This window comes from Rattus norvegicus, chromosome 2 (assembly GCF_021556685.1).
Source record: "Rattus norvegicus strain SHRSP/BbbUtx chromosome 2, alternate assembly SHRSP_T2T, whole genome shotgun sequence".
Classification (NCBI taxonomy): Eukaryota; Metazoa; Chordata; class Mammalia; order Rodentia; family Muridae; genus Rattus; species Rattus norvegicus.
Window position 1 is genome coordinate 57,946,813 of NC_141535.1, and position 22,574 is coordinate 57,969,386.

The 22,574-nt window shown below is 47.6% G+C and overlaps 1 protein-coding gene across 2 annotated transcripts in view; it reads left to right on the forward strand.

The window, feature by feature from the left end:
* The first annotated feature begins 2,312 nt into the window (after nt 1-2,312).
* The window catches only part of Lifr (LIF receptor subunit alpha), a 66,981-nt gene continuing 46,719 nt past the window's right edge, over nt 2,313-22,574 (forward strand). The window contains 1 exon segment of one of the 2 annotated variants that reach the window (NM_001439418.1): nt 2,313-2,568. The gene's annotated coding sequence lies outside the window, so the exon portion shown is untranslated. 2 annotated transcript variants of the gene reach the window in all.

Sequence of the window (22,574 nt, forward strand, 5' to 3'; positions counted from 1 at the left end):
TTTTGGTTCTTTTTTTCAGAGCTGGGGACCGAACCCAGGGCCTTGCGCTTCCTAGGTAAGCGCTCTACCACTGAGCTAAATCCCCAACCCCACTAGTGTTATTTTTAAAGCAGTTTCTTTATAACAAATAATATCAATTTGCACGTAAATATGAAACCCATACTTTCTCATGGAGAAATGTGCATATTGCAACTCCTCTAGCCATTCTACGGTGTCATGGAGGTATTTCGGAATTCAACAGGTTGTGACAAATCCCCAATTTTTTCCCTGTGAAATGGGCCCACATAAGTGGGTTTTTTTGTGATTCGAAAGCTTCCAGGTAGCTTTTCTCCGTCCCCACACAAGAAAACCTAGGTGATGCGTTTATAGGCTCATGTGCTTTGTACAGTCTGTAAGAGTAAGGTAACGTAACCACTATGGTGGACACAGAGGTCTCTTTCCATCTGCATGGCCTCTGTTCCACCGTGTGGTAAGTGGTGCTGGATCACGTAGGGCATTCTCACTTGTTTTGTTTTCTCCTTTAAGGGGGCCACCCAAACTGCATACATTTTAGGCCCCCGGGAAACTTGCATCTGTTCCTACATGTGGGAACAGAACCCAGTTCACAGGTGCGTTATGAGGATTAAATAGTAAATGCATGTCAGAGAGCAAGGCCACCGGCCAAGGTCAGTGTTCTACGCAAGGTGAAAATCATGTTGTCTTGCTTAATTTGTTTTTCCATGCAAAAGGATGCTAGGTCCGGGGCAGAGAGGCTGTGCCATAATTTTCATGGACTCTAGAAAAGTCTGAGTCTCTTTAGTTATTAAGGATTAAGCATTCTTACTTTGTTTACCTTAGGTGCAAAGGCAGCAATATTAATTTATATTTAAACACTTGAGTCTATTTTTTTTCTTCTGACTTGAAAACAAGTCAAAACACCTTTGTTGGCTCCTAAAAGTTCTGTAAGCCATAGGTGCGGTATCTAATGAAGAAGACAGAATTCTCCAGTGCGAACAATAGTTTCTCAAGCTGTGGCAAAGAAGGAGGAGAAAGAAACAGCAATATGGTTCAACTTAAATGGGGGAGGGTTCAGTGCACAGCCCGGAAACAGTCATATGGACGGCAGGAGGCACTTAGTGTTCAAACCATGGACTTCAATGTAGTTGGCCACTCAGATAACCTTAGTGGCTTAATTTTGAAAGATAGTATTAAGAATCTATTTTTCACGCAGTGTATTTTCAGGTGTCTTGTTGACCATTTTGGAGTCATGTTATTATCGGGGGATATTTATTTTAGAAAATAGTCTCCATCCTGCCAATTTGCATATTGCTGTAGATTCTAGAGTCTAGAATTTCAGTCAAAGTTCTCTCACAAACTCCTTGGCCTTAGCTCACCAGATAAATCACATCTGAAAACAAACAAGCGGCTCCCTATGGAAGGTGTGTCTGCACAGCCGTGTTACTGCGTGCCAGTGGCTCTGTCTGGCACATTTCTGAACTTCGCAAAATTAATTGTGCTAAAGAGAACACCATCAAACGCGTCCGGCACAGAGCGTAAACATCTTCAAACCACGACTCTGCGCCATAAAACACTCCTACCAATTTCATTTGGTGCATTACTCTGGAGGAACACCGAGGCCAAGTGAAACTGCGGAAACGGGAACAATGCACGGAGGAAAAATCTCACCCCATTAAGGGATCCGTTTCTTCTCTGCACAAATAAGCCCACCACGCCTCGGAGGCACGACTAGATGGCTCCAGGATGTTCTCAGATGCCCCCGCAGGCCCTCAGGAGCTGAGAGGTCCCCTCACCAAGAAGGTAGGGGAACTGAGTGGCAGCACCACGGCCTTGGAGCAGTTTAGGTAATTCACAACATCAGAAAGAAAAAAAAAATCTAAGCAAACAGGCGTGCCTAACGCAGAAATCGGAATCCGTGTGCCTTTTCAGAGCGACCAGAGTTTCCTCCTCCATGTAAGGCTTGCAAAGAGCAGTGACAGCGGTTTGGGAGCTGCGCTGCTTCCCGCAGGGCCGCCTGGGTTCCGCTGGCCTTTCCAGAAGCTTTACACCGGCAGGGCCGCCGCGCTCTAGCCCGCCGCTCCGTGACCTTGCAAGGCTGGCCGCGCGACCCGAGTCTCAGCAGAGGCACCTCCCTGGGCGCCGAGCCCGCGCGCGACCGAGCGCCTCGGACTCACGCGCGGCCTCGCGGGCGCGCCGCCCCGTGCGCGCGGCAGGGCCGCGGGGAGGGCTACGGGGGCGCGCGGGGCGGGGCCTGGGCGGGGCCTGGGTGCTGCGCCCCCCGCCAAGCTTCTTGCAGGCGCCGCCTCCGGGCGCGCAGTCCGCGCCTGAGCGTCTCGGCTGTGGCCGGGGCCGTTATCGTCGCCTGGCGCTGCGGTGGCTCTCGGGGTTGTGAGAAGGCAGCGGTGGCCCGTCGTCGGTGGCCGCTAGAGCCGGCCTGCAAGGGGACAGCGGCGCCAGGACGGCGGCTGCTGCTGGACTGCTTCTTCCCGACTGCAGTCCGGTGCTGCAGGGTCCCGGCTGCCCCGGGCGGCGGCCGACTGGGATGGCAAGATAGCGGCGCGGGAGCGGCCGGTGAGTGCGGGGGCGCGGCGCGGCAGCCCGGAGCGCGTGCGGGGGGGCGCGTCCCCGGCTCTGGGGCAGCGCCGCTCGGGCTCGCGCGGTCCGCGCCAGCCGAGGGTCAACCCTACAGTCCGCGCCCACGCGGGCTGCACCGCGCGAAACTTGTGCGGCGCGGAGGCAGTGAGTTCCAAGGCCAGAGGTTACCAGGGGGATGGGCAGGACCTTTAATTTCCCTTTCGGAGCTGCGACCTGCCAGATGGTTTCTTGTCCCTAAACCTCAGAGCTTCAGAAAAGTAGTTCCTCGTCCTTTCTGTTTTGATGGTGCATTTGACTGACCTGTCTGCATTTCTAAGTGCTTATGTCCAAAGGCGCTAAACTTACTAAACTCCAAGTTAAAGTGTAAGGCGAGCAAGTTAGGCTTCGTGATGGATGGCTTTCCTGATGTGTTGTCTAAAGCACAAAGCTGGGATCGTGAATCCAGACGCACAGAAAACTGCACAGCAAGTGTTGTGAACTTAACACGGGAGCTCGAGTAATGTGATTCTGGCCCCCACCTTCAGCTGCCAAAACACACGAGGAGTCTTTCATTTACGCTAGGGTTATCTTTGCGACCCTCTTTGTATGTGTGTTTAATGCAGTCAGATACTAATAGGACACGTGCGTGCGCTGTTAATTGACTGACAGTTTTATGGGAAGACATTCTTTACATTTACTTTGTGTTTCTTTAAAGAACTTTTTTTCAGCAGAGCTTTCCAGTTTAAACTTTGCCATCCAATGTCCTCGCTTGCATATTTAATTCAGCAAATAATATTTGCTTAGAATCAGGAGTTCAAAAGTGGTGCCTAAATTATATTATTTAAAGCACCCTCCCAATGAAAAACTAAAGCATTTGTTTACTGCAATTGATGCTGTCCCCTCCCCTCACAGGATTATCTTGACACAGATCTGAAGTCATCCTCCACTAGGAGCAGAGGCTCCTAGGGTAAGCCTGGTATAGGGAAGCAAATCTCAGGATAGCCTGTACTTTTAAAAACACTGGGCTGTATTCTTTGTTTCTTTCCCTGACTTTTCTGTCTTACAGCCAGGTGGAGACTGTTCCCATGGGAAGGCATCCTTGAAGAACCAACCTTAAGCTCGGTTTCAATACGAACACTGTATCTATCAAGGAGGCCAGAGCAGCTGTTTGCTCTGCCAGAGTTGAACCGAGGTGTATTTGCTTTGTAATAGGTGAGATCACGAGCGGCTCTGCTCCAATTAGAGGAGACTTGGCGTCTCCCTCCGGGAGATGAGAATCAGGGACTGTGCTGTGAAAACCAAATGAAAATTTCCCGAGATTTAAAAACGTCTGCTACTGAAGACTCACTTTGGAGGACAGTGCTAGGAACAGGGTAACCGATCGGGTGAGGATGTCACCATGTTAATTTGTGGGACGCCTCTTCACGTTAGAGACAATTCAGTAGCTAGAGTTCAGAGTAAAGGGCACATCTCCCACCACAGCCCTAAGGCATCCAGCTTACTGGCTCCTGTCTCTCTCGAATGTAGCCTGATGCTTGGTAAACGCCTTGCTCTTTTTTGTCTTCCTACTGACTGGGATACTTTTGTGCCCTGTTCTGTACCAGCTTCTCCTCTCCACAAAGTCCTAAGTCTCTCGTCCCCCAAGGGAGCTGCTTCCCTCTCTCTCCGACCCACCCTCCGAGAACTCCATTAAGGATGAACCATACTTTACTTAAGCTTCTCTCTCTCTCTCTCTCTCTCTCTATATATATATATATATATATATATATATATATATATATATATACATATATATATATTCTTGCTGTGAGGTTATCGTAAAGCACTTTTTTTGAGGCTTTTAGGTGGATTTCAGTCGTTCCCAGGGCCCACAGACAGCAGTAACTTGGGTCTTCACATCTCAGGGAAGTGGAGACTGCCCTGCCCAGTGCACATTCTTCCCTCCCAGGACTCCAAAGTGACCCGTGGGGATTTGTGGCATCTCTGCTGTGAAATGAGGCCTAAAGTGACCCTCCTAATGACAACAGAAAATAACAATTGTGCAGTTATAAGAATAATCTACCAGGCCCCCTGTGGAGCCTTTAATCCCATCACTCCCGAGGCAGGGGCAGGTGCGAGGCAGGGGCAGGTGCGTCTCTGTGAGTTCTACGCTAGCCTAGGCTACGCCCTGAGTTCCAAGCCAAGGCTATATTATGGGACCCTGTCTTTAAAAAAAAAATCTTAATCGTTTAAATGTTTTTGAATATAGACAGGATAGGTATTTTGTGTTTCAGAAGATTTGCTTGTCATTAGGATAAAGTCTGCTTTCTGTGGTTGGTCACCACTGGCTTGTACTTCAATGCGAATAAATTGCTTTCACACCTTTATAGTTAGGGAAAGGATTGCTGCCAACTCTTAGGGGAAAGATGCTTTTAAAAATATTTGTCCTTGGCATCTCTTACAGTGATTTTGGAAGCAGAATAAATCGTAGAGGTTAGGTGGTGCAGATGCGAGCATTTGAGCATGCTGCATTATGTAGCCTGATGTGGTCTATGTGGAGGCTCCTCTTCTCCTCATCCTCCTCTTCCTCTTTTTCCTCCTTCTATAAGCTGTAAGGAACCTTTTAAACATCTAATTAAAACCCAATCCATGCTTAGCATTTAGAGTATTGTATTTTTTTTCCCTTTGTTACATGGGACCTAACATTGTGGTGTCCGTACAAAAGTGTTAACACTGTCCATATTTGTTCTTCAGAAAGAGGTGTTTATCAGTCTTTTTATTCCGGTCAATTTTCGGGAACCTGAGATCCAGCTGATACAGGACACAGACAGGCTGTCATGAGTTCCCATCTGAATTGTGGAGATGGATAAAAAAAGTGAGGAAGAGGTGAAGAAAGATGGTATCGGGTTAAGGACCAGGAAACAACTAACCTGTGTGGCTCAGGTAGAGAGGCAGGCGTGTTTTAGTCAGAGAAGGGCGTGGCCGAGCTAGAGAGGGGCGCGGCTAAGGAAGAGGGGCGTGGCTGGGGTGGGGGCGTGGCTGTAGCTAACTAAGGTAGAGCGCCACCTCAGAGAAGCTTCTCTAGGGTAGACTGCGGAGCACTGACTTTGGGAAGAAACAGCCTGTGATTCTAGAGAACCAGAAAGTGTAGCTCAGGTAGAAGGCACTTCAGGCGTCAACACCCAGGCAGGGCCACCACTGTGCTATGCCGATGCTGAGGAAAGGGGGAGGCTGCGGGCATGTGCTTGGATTTGGGTGCTACTGTGGAGAAGAACAGAGAGAGGCCTCTGTGCTGGCTCCAGGAGCTCAGGGACAGATCTTGCTGTTTCCTGTTGCAAGCACAGGAGAGGCTCCACCTCTGCCCTGCCTTATTTGTTGAATAGATGAACAAATAAATAAAAACCTTAAGAAATAATCTTGCCTGATTTCTGGTCAGAATTCTTCGGAGTCTTTTTATCTGAATCCTCCACCTTGCCTCTGGCGCTTGCATGGCCTTACCATGTGTGTTAGAGTTAACACACTCTCAGATTGTTGCCTTAGGTCTCATTCTTCTGCCATGAGATTCAAGTCGGAAGTGCTAAAAACAAACAAAACATTAACACAGCCCCTTTTTAGTAAATCATAGTGATTTCCGAGAGATATTTAGTCCCAATTTTCACTTCTGGTTCCAGTGGAGCAGTCGTTTACATGGGAGTGAATAATTCAGATGCTTTTTTTGTATGTGATGGTTTGGGTCTTTGGGCGTGTGGCTGACCAATGAGTTGTGCCAAACTCAGGTATGTTATTCTCCCAGGAGAAGTGTGTGTGTGCCTGCTCTATTTTAGGAAATAGCAGGAACTGTGGTATTTCCTTTTCCCAACTCCTAATCTGTTTGTTATTCTAAATATATGCTCCTTTATATTAATTGAAAGCTTGGGAAATGGGTCTCATGCCAAGCAAGTGTTACAGCTGTGTAATAAGAGTCTCTTTGCTGATCGACTGTTGGGCTCCTATTAGGAGCTCCTGTACTAGGAGTTCTGTAATCTTGCAGAATGAGAGCTTGATCCCTCCACCCCCCACCCCCACCACCCCTTTCTTTTTAATTTCCTATTCTGACTGGTTGATACCTGATGGTAGTGACTTGCTTCCATGTAAAATAATTGTATCTCCCAACTGGGCATGAAACAGCCTGTGCAGACACTAAGAAAAGAGTGGATTCTTCCACCGCTCCCTGAGTGAGTTGCCTTTTTCCTTTTCACGGTCGGTCTTACTGGTCGGTCTTACTTCCGGCAAGTAGCTGAAGCCAGGGAGCAGTTGTAGGGAGTTTCGAAGCTTAGAAATGCAAGCACTTCCAAGCAGTTGTTTTGCAGTCCTTGTACAGATTGCCGAAAGACAGGAATTCCAGTTGTCTTACATTGTCTTGAGTGATACCGCATGGGTTCCTTTTAGACACATGTGGTGCTGCCGCTGCCCCTGCTGCTGCTGCTGAAGGAGGCTGAAGTAGCAGCCTTGCCACTCAGTGTTGGGAGGCAAGGAGAAATTTCTGGCGTATGTTTTTGTTTTCTAGTGTACTTTTGCATGGTGGGAGGTTTTTCTCTATTTTTCATTCTTTTGGCTTATAAGGCCGAACAAATTGGAATTAGCATGTCTAGAATCAAGCATAATCTTGCTAGGTGGTGGTATCTTGAAGGGCCACTAGGAGGCGATATTTCTTTCTGAAGGTCCGTGTGTGCTTGGGTTATGCCTTCATTCCCAAAGCACACTTCTGTAAGAAGTCCCTAGATCCAAGGACAGTCGACATGGTGGTAGCAGGAACATCTGGTGGAAAATAACAAGTGCTGACAGAGGAGAGCTTCCCGCTTCTAATATTAGAAAATGCTAACGGGGCAGATGGGTTGTAATTGTCCTGTGGACAGAAACGTGTGATGAGTTGGTTGAGCCCGTTGGTGGTGATGGTAGGTGGTGGTGAAGGTGAGACTGTGGCCCAGAGTGACATGCTGTGACCCCGGGGCTAGCTAGTCAAGTGCCACTGTGAACATTAGGGCACGATGATAAAATGCCTGCTGTTTCCACACAGCCGGCCTGAGATCCACCTCTATGCCCTTCTTTAGAGCATAAAAGTGAATAAGGTGAGAACATTCGAGAAACTTCTCCAAAGAAACAGTTAAAGTTGGGAGCGTAAGTCATCTGACTGGAACTTTACCCGGTCTTTACTCCTAAAGGTGCCATGATCAGCAGTTTTACTGTAGTTTTTTGTTTGTTTGTTTGTTTGTTTGTTTTAAGGAGTTTTAGGGGAGGACATATGCAAGGTCTAGACAGAGATGAACATGGAAGCTCTTAGGAAAATTCAAACAACGTAGCCACACCGTGGAGCTCGAGAGGCAGAGGACCAGTTCGGTTCACCAGCTCAGCTTCTAGGGTTTAATGTGTAAAGAAACTGAGATCTGAGGAGGTCACCATTTGCTGGTGATGACTGACTGGCATCCTGACGCTCTTGTACTGACGGCTACCTATAGGAGTCTAGAGTAGCGTCTCCCTGAGGGGTTCACCACTGTGGCCTTCCATGTGTCCTCAGCACTGGCCAGTGTTCAGCCCACAGCAGGCACCCCCTAGTTGTTAATAAATAAAAGTTATAAAAGTTTTGAGACTGTCCTATTGGCACATTATCTGTGAGAGGGTGTTTATATAATATGATATATATATATATAATATATAATTTATATATAATTTCTCATTTACAAAAAAAACCAAACCAGTATGCTACTTTTGAAACCCAAATTCCTAACTCTAGCACTAGCCAACTGGGCAGGTGTGGCTGCCTCGTGTCCCTTACTGACCGTGCAGTGACTTTTCCAGGAGTCACCCTGTGAACCCACTAATACCTGGTATCCTTAACGTTTTATCTTTGCTGTTTGAAAATGTATTTACTTTCAAGATTGAACGGTGCCTTGAATTGTTTGCCTTTCTTCTACATGTGTCTTTATCAGTCAGGGATTTCGAAATTTCGAAACCTTACGGCCTCGTTGGAATTTGGGTGCTTGAAATCAAATCTAGCAAGCCCCACAAGCTCTGGAAATTGTCCCTTCGAGATGCCCGGCGGATGTTTGAATTGTGGTAACTTTCCAGGAGAGCAATTTTGTATATTACTCATCAGAAGCCTCAAAAATGTGCCCTGTCCCTTAGTCAGGCATTTCTACCCCTAGGAATTTAAACTAGGGGGTGGGGGACGTGTGTGTAGAAACCAGCGTACAGCTGTGGACTGGCCCCACAGCACCAGTGTGTGGGTCTCCTGACGTGAGACGGGTCCTTCCCACAGGGATGACCAACTTGGTGGGAATTCTACTTAGTGGCATATATGAGAATCAGGAAGGGAGATCAGGGGAAAAAGTTGTCTGCAGATGCTGAGGGCTGCCCCCCTACAATGCACATATTAAAACCACCCCTGCAACTTGACAAAGCCATTCTCGTAACTTTCTAAAGCACCAGTTACACAGTGGAAACCGCTTCGGTGCGCAGTAATAGGAATGGATCATGGTATTCATGAGTAAGGAAGGCAAAGTACTGCAGGGGGATGCCCGCTGGTAGAGGAGGTACACAAAACTTAGCATTTGACAAGCGGGAGGGCCAGGCGGCGTGTGTAGGCTGATCTAAGCTTTGTTTCTGGAGTGTGCATGTGCGTGGACACATGTGTTCAGAACACTGCGTAGGGCGCTGCCAAGATTACACTCTCTAGACACTAGGTGAGATTATTTCTGTGTGGAGTAACAATAGCTCTACTGCTCTTTCAACCCCCGCCCCTCCCCCAATTCCCAATATCTAAAAAGCATGTGGTGCAGGGCAGGGGCTGGGAGGAAGTTCCAGTTCCGTTCCCAGCGGTTGTGTGAACTTGAGTAAGTTCCGTGTCTGTTTCGGTCCCGTTGAGTGGGGGACGATGCCTGCCTGCTGCTTACCGGCAGAGGTGGCTTGCTAGACATACCCGGAGATCGTAGAATGACGGAGACTAAACGTCCTTAAGAGTTTTGTTTTATAAATTATATGGGTCGGGGGAAAAAATTCCAGGGTACCCTGACAGAGCATTGTTTCTTGTCCTTGGGAAATAATTTGAGGTTTTAAAAGAAAAATCATCCATTTATTTGTGCGTGAGCATGCACATGTTGGGTGCATGCCACAGCGCATGCGCGGAGGTCAGAGGCCGACTCTCAGGAGAGTCTTCTCCTTCCATCATTGCGGTTCCAGGGATTGAACTCAGATGCTCAGGCTTGGTGGCACCTGCCTTTGCCTGCTTAGATGCAAATGCTCATTGTGTGTTTTTTTTTTTTTTTTTTCCTCTTTGGAAGTCTTTTTTCCCCTTCTGTTGTTGTCTTGAGTAGTCCAGCAATACATTTTTCAAGGTTAGGTCTGTGTGACTCATTCAGTGGTGGGTGTGTCTGTTTTGCCAAGCACTGGACAGGCCACAGTGCCCCAGGTACAGGTGCCCTTGCCCCTTGAATGACCCCAGGAGCAACCACGGGCACTGCAGAGCCAGGAGGTCACTAAGGTAAGGTAGCAAGCAGCCGATCCTGGCCTCCTGTCCTGTACTTTCAAAAGAAAGCATGCGATGTTACTTTCCAGTGAACACAAACACTGCCATCTGCCTGTTCAACCTGCTGGATGAGCCTCAGCTCCGTTACTTCACCTTGTTGACACTGACAGATGACATCTATTGAAACTTCGGGGACACTCTCTCAGGCTTCTAGGCTGAAAACTGCTATTGCATCTTCTGCGAAGGGCACGCTTCTGCAACGGGGAGGGAGGGCTCGTGCTGTTTTGAAATTTATCTTTTGTAAAGTCTCCGAGCCCTTCCTAATAAATCCAGGATGTGTGGCATTTATGCATCTTTTGAGTGAGAAATTCCAGCATGTATCTTCCCAGGGGACAAGGGCAATGGTGCCTGCACCTGAGAGTATGTGCAGCTGCCTAGCTTTAATGAACTGTGGAGGGACAAGAGACTTCAACGTCGGTAACAGTTGTGGACCGCACACGATCTGTGGATCTGCAGTATACATGTCAGGCTCTATGATAAAAGTGGAGAGTCAGTCCTCACAAAAGGTACCTGCGTGACAAATGCTGACCTTACATTTCATTCCCTCCTAAGGCTAAGTAAAAGAAGACAATGTCATGAATCGTGGACGTTGTGTCCCCCCATGGGAGGTCATAGACATAGGTAGGGGACAGCAGCAAGGTCCACGTTTTATCGTACGTCATGCTCCCATCTATGGCATTGCTTCCCACAGCCCACCGCAGTCCCTGCTCCTATGGTGGACCTAGCATGCTTCTTTCTCCTGGGGTGCGGGCTACTTTCCAGAATTTCTCCTGGTGAGAGGCGAGGCGTGTGCGATGGTGCATAGACGGCAGCTGCACTGTGCTGGCACGAAGACGCAGACTGTTGGCCAAGTATAGGATGGAGCAACGCTGTCCTCAAGGCCAGGATCAATGAAATCACAGAGGGCTCTGTTCTGGAACTTTCCAGCTCAGAGCGGGCAAAGCCACGCATGCTGTCAGCGTGTGGCAAAGGCTGTATTGTTGGGGTCGATACTTGTGAGAGGTCCTTAGGTCACTGTCTTGTGGGGCAGTGGTTCCCCTTTACTCTTCTGCTTCCCGATGTGATGTGAGTTGGTTTGCCCCTCCACATGCCCCCCACCATAGTGTTTTGCCTCATTGTACACATATAGCAAAGGGTCCTATGGACACAGACCTTTAAAACGGTGGCAGTAAACCAACGTCATGCGTTGGTTTCCTTTGATGTTTTGTGACTGACAGAAAGTTAACACAGGAACCTGTAAGGAAAGATGGACTCTGGAAAACTCCAGAGCAGCACAGCTGATTGTCGGCCCGAGGATTTGGGGCCAATATTTACAGGGTGTCTGGATGCAGGGTTCGTTTTTAAATATCAAGAGGCAAGGTCATGAAGGACTAGCATTAAACTATAGGATTTCCTCATCTATATTTTCCCACATCCCATAATGTGGGTCATGTTGGACATTCAGTTTCCTCCCCCCCATTTAGTAACACGGCCTCCAGTAACGTTCCCTGTAGTTAGCTCCTGGTTTTGCCAGGGAAGGGTGTGGTGCTGGCATTGACAGAGTTCAGGTGAGGACCCTCTGCTCTAATCATCACTGAGGTGTTGATGGATGGGGAAGCTCCCATCCTCCAACTGGAAATCAGAAAGATTGGGATATCATGATCCCTTCTGAGCACACACCTAAAATGACTGGCAGACTCGCGAATCTCACCTCTCAAAAGTTCCATTTTCTAATACTACCAGCCCCAAGACCTTGGCAGCCAGTCACGGCCGACCCCTGGGGGATGTTAGCCCTCAAACCACAGCTTCTGGTGACTTTCCTAAGCCAGAAATTAAAGACGTTGGTATAGTTTTTATCATTTTGTTCCAACCAAGTAGTCAGAAAAATACTTGTTCGTTTTATTAGATGCCATTTCTTTACTGGGATTTTTTTTTAAATTCTGCATCTACATCTGTACATTTTTAGAATTTGAACTATCTTTAGATACAATAGATACAGTATTAATTCCAGTGCTTGGGTATCAGGAAGGTAGATTAGTGCGGCTCTGAGTTTGGTTTGCATAGTGAGTTCTAGGGTAGTCACGGCTGTATAGTGAGACTCTGTCTCGATATAGATAAATAAATAAATAAATAAATAAGGGAACTATCTTTTAAAATTACATGGGTAAAATACTTTATACAATTTGAGAAAGCTTGGAGACTAATCCTTTTAAAGTTTTAGTCTCAACCTTTAGAGGTAACTGCATATGGTATGATATTATATATGATAGATTAATTTCTGGGCATAATCAGACCTTTGTACTGGCCAGTTTTATGTCAACTTGACACAAGCTAGGGTTATCAGAGAGGCAGGTGCCTCAGTTGAGAAAACACCTCTGTAAGATCCAGCTGTAAGGCAACTTAATCAGTAACCAATGGGGGACGGCCCAGCCCATTTGTGGGCGGTGCCACCTGGACCGTGTGGTTCTGGGTTCTATAAGAGAGCAAGCTGAGCAAGTCAGCCTCCAGTAGCAAGCCAGCAAGCAGCACTCCTCCATGGCCTCTGCATCAGCTCCTGCTTCCAGGATCGTTCCCTGGGTGAGTTTTGATGATGATCTGTTGTATGGAACAGTGAGTGAAATTAACTCCTTCTTCCCAGGTTGCTTTTGGTCATGGCATTTCATCACAGCAATAGTGACCTTCACTATGGTACGTATATATTTAGTATACCATGCCTCTGGGTATTTTAAGCTGTGGTTGGAACATACACAGTTACATGGCTCTTGTAATATGACTTAAAAATGTAACTTGAGTTAATCATCCTCCATGATTCACAGTTATGCATAACGTTTCTTTTATAAAGTCATTGTGTTGGGCGTACCTCCTCCATACCTGCTGGGGGCTATGGCACTGAGGAGGAGGGGTGGGTCTTACCCCGGAAGCTTTCCTGCCTCTTAGGGAGCAGCAGGCAGTAAACAAGAATTGCATGTCCAGATCTCAGTGAGTGCTCTAAGGATAGGAAGCTGGGTGCGGTAGTGTAGAGCGAGGAGGGGAGGTGCCAGGGCTTCTGGGAGGTCAGTAGGGGACACTCCTTCTTTCCCTGGGTGATGGGAGAGGACTCCCTGAGCAAGTAAGTTCTAACCCAAAACCCAAATGGCACATAGGACTGGAGGAGAGGTCAGGGAAGGATGCTCCTGAGGGGGTCCAGACCTGGTGAATAGGAGGAACAGAAGGACCCCATGGTGGCTGAAAGGAGAGTGAGATGTTGGAAGGGGAATGGGATTGCTCAGGAACATGGGAGAGAAAGTAGAGGGTGTTTATAAGAATTGACCCCACTTTTACGTGCACAGTGACAGGGTCTGACGGATATTTTTGGATGGTGACTGTGTCTGCCCTGTGGAAAGTGTGTGGGGAGCAAGGATGGAGGCAAGAGGATGCTTCGCTGACTAATAGCTGTGCAGGCGAGAGGTGGCCAACTGGGGCTAGCAGCAGGGATAGTGGGCAGTGTCTCCTTTGAGAGCTGAGGAAGCTGTAGCCGCCAGACATGCAGAGGAGGCGAAGGCTGCCGTGCAGGAAGGGCTGAATCAAGGTCTGCCCTCGGAGATTTGCTGCCTCTGCTTTGGGGGGAGGCTGAGACGGGATCCTCGTTGGTTGAACTGTGCTCACTAAGGTGATCCTCCTGTTCTGCCCTCCCGGATACCGAGGGTAGAGGCATGAAGCACCATACCTGGCTTACGGTTTCTGGGAGCCATTTTTGGGACGTGCAGTCTTGTCTAGTATCTCTTGCAGAACAGTTTCTAGAAGTATGTGGGGCTTGTTGTGGTTGTGTTTTGTTCTGTTTTGTTTTGAGACAAGGTCTGTTTACACAGTCCTGGATATCCGAGAACTAGGATATTGGCCTCCTCAAACTCACAAATATTCTCTTGCCTCTTTGCCTCTTTACTGCTCTGACTAAAGCACATCTGGTGCTGACTGAGCAGATGGCGAATGCTCAATAAATGCTTATCAGATTTTTGAGGTTGGTCTGTCATTGTCACCACCACCACCATCATCACCATCAACACCACCACCATCATCATCACCACCATCAACATCAAATAAAATTACATCATAACATGACTCAGACCTTGGAGTCATGCTCAGAAGCTTTGTTCTGGCTTTGTCCTTTACAGGTCACGAGACTCTGGGCAAGTCACTCAGCTCCTTTGTTTCCTCATTGGTGTCATATGAAGGGCACCCAGCCCCTCATTGCCCCCAAGCACTGCGATGGCACCAGAGATGGTCATACAGTCACCCAGTGACTGTTGGCCTCATTCTTTCTAACCCTAGCTAAACCATCATGGAACTGTATCTCACACCACGCTCACAACTCCCTGTCCATCGATGTTTTCGCGTTTGAACTGTGTGTCTTTACCGCTGTTGAAGGCAGCCATCTTGCTTTGGTAGCTTTTTAATTTTTGTTTGTCCCCCTCCGTGTTTTTGCCTATTAAAGCTGTCATATTTGTTGCATGGCCTTTTCCTTAAGGGGAAAATGATTGTATCCACCTTGCTGAGCAAGATAGTTCCGTGAGCTATTTCTGCCTTCCAATAGTATGCCTTAAAGGGATGGGCACACGGGAGTCAGATTTGGAGGGTATGAGCTGGGATCTGTTGCACAAGTTGACATTTGTTAGAGACAGGAAAAAAGGAGAAGATTTGGGAGAATAAGAAAAGGATATCGTGGGTGGAGCAATGGCAGAGCCCTGCACATTTACTGGACTTGAGCCACAGGCCGTGGAGGAAGGGGTAGAACAAACATGGGGTTCAGGGGTGCAGCTGGCAGGAAATGGCAAAGAACTTGTGCCTTGTTCAGATTGGGACTCCCGCAGGCCAGGGAGAGCCATGAACGATTTCAGCATAGTATGGCTGACCTCCAGCCCTGGGGAATTGGCTGGGATCATTGTGGTAAGTGAGGACTGAGAAGGACTCAGCCATCCTGACTTTATCTCCCCTGTACCACTGCGGCCTCAAAGGAGAGAGGGACTATGATGTCCCTGTGTGCTCACTTTACCATGTCCTTTATATAAAGCCTCTCGGGGCTGGAGCATCGAGAAGCATTTGGCGTGTGACTGGAGATTTTTGGAGCTTGCTCACCCTCAGTCCCTAGGATAGAGGAGTCCTGTAGGGAGGGAGGAGCTCGTCCCTGGGCAGAGATGGGATGAGAGTATGTAAGGGTAAGGGTAAGGTTGCTAAGAATTGCTAATAATTCGAGGAATCATTTTGTGTATTTTATCTGTTGCTGTGTGGTTTTTTTTTTTAAGACTAAAAATAAACCTTCCGATTTCAATACCCCTTGAGGACAGGGTTCACAAATGCTACTTACATCGTTACTTCGGCCGCCATATTACAACATGGGTCAACTTTTTTTCTTCACAGCGTTTTCCCACATAGTGTTGCTAAGTTATATTTTTCTCCCCAGCCTGTACCTGTTCGTTTCCACTATTTTCATCAGGACCGTGAAATGACCAGTGGTACATCTGTTTTTGTGAGTTTGCAGATCGGTTGCACTGGTCTGTTAGCATCTCCATCGCCACACTCAGTGGATTTGCTGCCAGGTCCCTTTTTTGTTTTTTCCTTCCACACATTTAATGCCTGGCATTCCTCTATCTGGCACATTCGTGAAAAGTGACTCACAGACAACTGGCACAGTTGTCCTCTGTCACTTTTGTCCCTGTTGTCACCATTGAGTAGCATCTTGTGCGAACCAGTCAGCTGATAGAAGGTTCATCCTCTCCCAGTCCAACAGTTGATCAGGTCAGGGGTGCAGCTGGCCGCACTGACCTGACCTCCCTTCCAGATCCCTTTCTCAATACTTTTCGGATCCGGGAGCAGTGCCAGGCCCATCGATCTCTGGGAATGTAGATCACAGCTGTGCCCATGCTGATGCTTCTTCTGGATCCTCGAGGAGGAAGCAAATCTCTGGGTGTGTGCATGAGGGCTTTTCCAGAGAAGTGCTAGTGATGGGGGGAGACCCACCCTGCAGGGTACAACCATGCCTTGGGGTCCAGTCAGGCTGGTCTGAAGGAGAAAGGGGGCAGAACTGGAGCTTCAGCTTCATGCTAATGAGCGACCTTCAGCTTTATGCTAATGAGCCTTTATGCTAATGAGCGACCGGAAGAGTCACTGCCACCAGTGACTCTTGCCTTTCCCCCCCCTTGCTGGCCTGATCCCTGAAATGGGCAGAATAAACCCTCCCTTCCTTAAATGGCTTCTTGTCAGCTGCCTGTCACAAACATCGAATACAGTCTACTTCTCACTTCTCGACAAAGAAGACTGAACTATTTCTGCCAAATGCCAATTATTTCCAAACATTTCTTTTTTTCTGTTCCATTCTTTGGTTGACAGTGGGGAGAGTCCTCTTCCTCTGTCTACCTCCTTTTCTTTTGAAAAGCAGCTGTAGTCGTCTAAACTGATACCTAGGACTTTGATTTCTGAGATTGGGGGGGGGGGGTTGACATAATAGCTTCAGATTATAACTCTAAAATGTACCATTAGGGCACATTTAAGTTATTATGCATGCATTGAAATGCAAATGTTAGAACCATTTGTATTTTAAGACAGTTTTGGTTTGTTTTGTGGGGTTTTTTGTTTGTCTGTTTTTTTTGTTTTGTTTTTTCATTTTTAAAGCAGACTTCTTAGTTGGCTCCCTAAGAAGTGTTTTGGCGTAGAAATGTGTTTTGTTTGGCTTGTACGCTGTTGTGGTATTTCCACCCCCTCTAAATTAGCTGCTAGCATTTTAAATTGAGATTTCACATGTTTTTCCGGGCTTTTTTTGTTTTTAAAAGATAGCAAGGCCTTCTTCTGAGAGTGAGAAGAAAGGCCTGGATAGATCTGCAGTGCATGCAGGTGAAGGTGCCTGCCCTGTGGGAGGCAGCTCTTCCTCCCTCTTCTTTCTGGGTCTGTGTAACACAAAACAGCAGTTCAGTCAGAAGCCCAGTGGCTGTGGGATGCCCTGTCTATCTCCTGTATAAAACAGACAGAGGCTCTGGCTTGTTAGCTGCTGGCCACCTAGCGCCCCACTATCCTTGGCAAGTCTCAGCCACTTTCTGTCTGGCATTTGGACTGCGTTTGAGTTTGCACCTGCTCAGTTAAGAGCTCAGCTAATCAAAAGTATACTTAGCGTTGGAAGGAGGACTGGAAGATGGCAGTTATTTTCCATGCTGTCCCCTTGGCGCAGACCGTCAGATCAGGATATGATTATCTCGTGCCCACAGTAGCAAGTGATGTTTCCTAGGACAGCATTCACCTGACAGGGTGGAAGGAGAGAACGTTCCACTGCTGCTGGTTGCTTGAGGTATCCTGAAAGTACAATGGCTGTATGATTGTGTTTGTCTTTTTTAGTTTGATGCCATGTAAGGAAGGACTACTCTGAGTCAGAGTCGGGTCAGTTGAGAGCTAAGCCTAACACCGCGGCTGTTTGTCACTGATGCTGTTCTGCTGTCATCATGTTAGCACCGGAAGGGGTGCTGGAGCCCTGGACTCCTCAGGTCTCGGGGGTCTTCTGTTGTGAATTCAGTTAAATGCATTATTCCGGAGCTGAGATTGGTAGGTGGTGCTGAGTTCAGGTCCCCAGCTCTGCCTCAGATGAGCTCTCTGTGCCTCAGCACCTTACTGTAAAGGCTTCATAGACTCTGGCTTCGTAGAGTTGGCATGAGGATTAGACCCAAATGCACATACAGTGCGTGTTCTCTGAAAATGTTAATTGCTTATTGTCTGATAGAGTTAGCCAGAGTCAGCATTTGAAACCCAAGAAATGATTGCATACCTAGCATTTTCCCTCCCTCAATTAAAGCGGGCCTTTAGATGAGGGTTTGATCTGCATATTTAAAAAAGAAACTTACAGCAACTTGAGCCAAGTTGCTGGTTCATCTCTAAATGAATGCATTTACCTTACTCTTGGGGATATAAAGGAACTGTGGGGGGTTGGGGTTGGGGGCAGACAAGCTATTGTATCTCCTCCCTAAGATGTTCATTTTAATAAGTTTGGTCCAATTGTCAAGTAAATCTTGAGTATACCGAGGGTATAACGTGCTCTTAAAGGCAATGTTCTGTTAAAAGACTTTAAAAAGCAAGTGGAAAGAGGGACTATTATCTCCTTATTTTATGATAAATGTGGAAATGCAAATTAAAGTACTGGTAATGTCCTTCCAATTGAGGGTCAGATTCAAGAAGCATCCATGCCTTTAGTAAGGAGAGGGTGGGAGGATGGGGTGTGGCTGCTTTGTAAAGCCCGGAGTCTCACAGGGAAGGTGGCTTGCTGAAGTCCTTGCTGCAGTCTGAAATGAATTAAGTGATGGCTTAAGTTACCTGTGTCAGAAGTGATGTGGGTCATAGCAAAGGAGAGAGAGGACAGGAAAAACAAGGGTCGTCTGTGGTAGGATTGTCGGTCAGGTGGGAAGGATGAAGACATGATGAGTGTCTTGAGTAATCTTGAATTGGCCGGGGCCTAGAGGGGAAAGTGAATTTCCTGCTTCCTTTTGGACTTTTAGGGGCTCCGAGGCATCCAAGTACACATGCAGCATCCAAGAATTTCCACATGGGTTTGGGAGCCGACTTGAGTGGATTTGTGTAGATAAGCACACACTAGTCTGGTAAATGGTTAGTCCGTAACTGGGCGGGGGCCAATTCCGTGAAACAGATTTGGAAGTCATTAGTGTCTGAGTGGTGGTGGAAGCCACAAGAGCGGATAATATTCCTGGAGGGGGGAAAAGGGTGAGAAGAGCCAGCCATCACCACGCTGAGGAGTGCTTCAGATTATTTAACACAATCTTCACGTGTGTTGTATGTAACCCATGGGGCTGAAGCAAAGGATTCTAGCCATGTACCAGGAAGATGATTAACACCCAGCTACTGAAAACAAATTCATCCAGAATGAGTGATTCAAAAGGGAACATTTTCAATTACAGGTGAAGAAGTATTTTTACTCAAGGAATTGCTACCTTCACAACCCAAGCGTTAGGTGAGATTTGGAAAGACATGATCCTTGGTATTGGTGGGGGAACAGAAACAGCCATGTTAGCTCTCTGTAATCCAAAAGTCAGAAAGCTGCAACCTTTTAACTTGGGAACTTGAAATGCCAGCACGCCGCCACAGTGGGGAAGGCTGCACCTGGCAGGCTACAGTCAAAATGCAGAGTCACCAAAAACCTTGGGTAAGATTCCCATTTCATACTCAGTATGAGATGTGAAAGAACCTCAGGTCTGTATCTGGACTCCCTTCTCTGAGATAGTTCATTATACACGAGTGCTGCCAAGCTGCGAAAGAAGACCAGCCCAGACCCTGAAACATTTCAGCTTCTACCCGGTTGGATGCCGTGGATGTGACCCGTTCTGAGGAATGGGAATATCCTCAATTGTTTTGGATGTAAGCTTTGTTCATGCTTAATCACACAGGAATGTCCTCCGGGTTACTTATTCACTTATTTTCCTTAACTTTATATCTGTGATAATGAGCACCAGTGCACATGCATGAATATGCATGTGTGGAGGTCAGAGGTCAACCTCTGGCGTGTCCCTCGGGAGCTGTCTACCTGGAATTTTGACAACAATGTCTCTCAGTGGGACCTGATCCTCTCAGATGCCCAAGAGCCCTAGTATATCCGCCTGTCCAGCATTGAGAGCGTAAGAGTGCCTCACCGTGACCATGGATTTACATGGATGGCAAGGATTGAACTCAGGGCCTCATACTTGCACTGCACACACTTCACCGGCTGAGCTATCTCCCTAGCTAGGTAGTATAATAATAATAGAGTGTTTCGCTCTTGCAGTTCATTTGTTTGGTAGTGATAGTGTTGGTGTACAGGCAATTCCACTGGCCTGCTGCCTAGGACCAGGGGAAGGAATGGAGACAGGTAGGGAGCAGAGCCATGAGAACAGACAGAGGGGGCAGAGAAGGAGAGAGAGGAGGGCCATGTGTGGAGAACGGAGAGAGAGCTAGGATGTCGGGAGGTCCTTTTTTATCTGCTGTCCTCACTTCTCTCCCTTTTCTCAGTAAACCCCCTTTACACCAGATCTGCTGCATGGCGTAATTTCTCAGGGGGGTACACCTGGCATGGGCCCACCAGAGGTACCCCCTCGCCATGTTATATTTCATAAGAGATGCAGTAATATTCATTGAGGCACTTGCATGCCAGTCACCCTTACAGCTTGGCTGAAGCTTGGGGGTGGGGGTGTTGGAGCTTCCAGCCCTGAAGGGTGGGAAGTATTTCAGGCACTGAACACTGACTGGGAGACATCGCAAGGAACAGCCCATAGGAGCTAGGGTGTGCGGGAGGTGCTGAGACCAATTGGCGTGTGTCTTGTTTTGGTCTGGAGGAGGCCCACAGTCAACCATCCAGAAGGGCCTTGTTCACCACATGTAACGAGCTGTATGTAGAGACCAGGGGAAGCCTTAAAGGATTTTCATTCTTGTTTTGATATTCTGGAATGGATAACAGACAGGCTTTTGAATGAGCCAAAAAGCCTCAACAGAATGAAAATTAGCCAACCTGACGTGAAAGATCTTGAAAAAACAACAACAACAAAAAAAATCTCAAAGACGTGTGTGCTAGTTCTTGAAAACTGAGATAAACTGAAGCAAAAAATAAACAAAAATATTCTATTTAAATCATAGACCAACACGTTCTTTCAGGGACTGAATATCCTATAATATTCATTCACAGTGATATGTGCTTTTAAAATATTGCAAAGGTTGAATTTCACTGTTGTCCTTTTCTGCAGAATGCTGGTTAAAGTCTGATGCAGTGGAATCCCTCAGCACTCTCGTGCCCAGAGTTCTGTATTAATGTTTTCATAGTATCCTAGTCAGAAGAGTTACCCAACAATCTGAAATTGCCAAGTCAAACCATGTTAATAGGTCATCGATGACCTAGACCATCAACACTGATTGGAGAAATCCATGTGTGTTACCTCAAAAGGGAAAATAATGTCCCTGTTTCCTTCTCCCAGGGCCACACTCACTGAGGTGACATGTGAACCCGTTGGGCACAGCACAGTTTCTCAGACTTCGGAAACAGACTTCACACTACCCTCTTTTCCATTGGCACGTACATCTTTGGGGATGATCCTTTGGGTTTATTCCATCAGTCACCAAAGATATACTGTCACTGAAGGACATCTAACACGACCAAATGTGGAAGCCCAGTAGCACCGGGCCAAGGCTCTTAGAAGCATTGGGTAGATAACTGCTTTTCCAGAAAGTCAGCCAACCCCGTGATAACCCTGTCAGTTTGCTTTGGTACCTGGGCTTGCCTCAGTGCATGCGCAGTAAGCCATACCTCTAACTTCCATTCCAAGTGCGGGCAACACTTGGGATGTGATATGGCTGAACGAGAAGAGCAGTGTGTGGACCTGGTCTTATGCTTGTGGGCCAGCCCCTGCGCCGCTCTGGCGGAGATGCGACTGTGCAGACATCAGCACTGGCCTTTTTGTAGAGCCTCCACAGCGGCCATGAGCACATCATTCCTCCTGCTAGATTTTTGGTACAGCAGCCTGAGGAGTTTATAGAAATGGATGCAGAGGGAACTTTCCAAAGAGGAACAGGCAGAAGGCATGGGGAGGCACAGTTTCCCTTCTGGTACAGTCTGGAAGGAGATCCCTGCTGGACTTGGAGTGCAGTTTGGAGTCCTGTTTTCCTCAGCCCCCTCCTCCTTCCTTTCCCCTATTTCTTCTCCTCCCCCAGCTCTTGTCTTTCATACTCCCTGCCTTGTTTCTGTAAGCCTGGTTCTTCAGAACCCTCCAAAGAACAAACAACGGGGGATACACCTCTGGCGGTCTTAAGGGTCTTGATAATTGAATGCATTTTATCTTATCAGCCGCTCATTCTGTGTTTTCATCAAGTCTGAAAACAGTTATTTATATTTCGAAAATGTTCCTTTCAATTTTCCAGTGTTAAGAAGTCTGGTGTGCATTGCCCAGTAAAGAATTCTAGTGGGAACCGGTGCGGGTGTCTCCTGCACAGTGTCACCAGCTGAGGTGATGGTACTGATGGTACCGTCAGGCCCCTGCGGTGCAGGGTTGGGTGTATGTACAGATGCACTTGGCGAGCTCCCCAGAGTTGTGCTTCTGGACGGAGAATCCTGGAGTGGAGCGGGAAGGTATCCTCCCATTGCTTGGGTGCCTTGTGACCTCTGTGACGTGCTCCTCTGCTTTCCAGTGGGTTAGGGCTGCTCTCCCAAGTTTCTAACTAGGTGTAGTTTTTCCTGTGAATCACAAGAGGGTGTCTCACCGAGGTGGAGCTAGAAGATGCTCTGGGCAGCAGACTCCCTCAGACTCTTCCTGCCGTACCAGGGTTAAAGGCCTATATGCCCAAGGCTCACATCCTGAAAGGTACGGGAACACTCTGATCCCGTTAGGTCCTCCCTTCCTCCAGCTTCCTCTCTCCCCTCCCCCCTCCCCCCAAATAAAAATAGGAAAACCAGAAACCGACTAAACAAACTCTATTAGGACCATAGCTTCTGGCTCAAGCT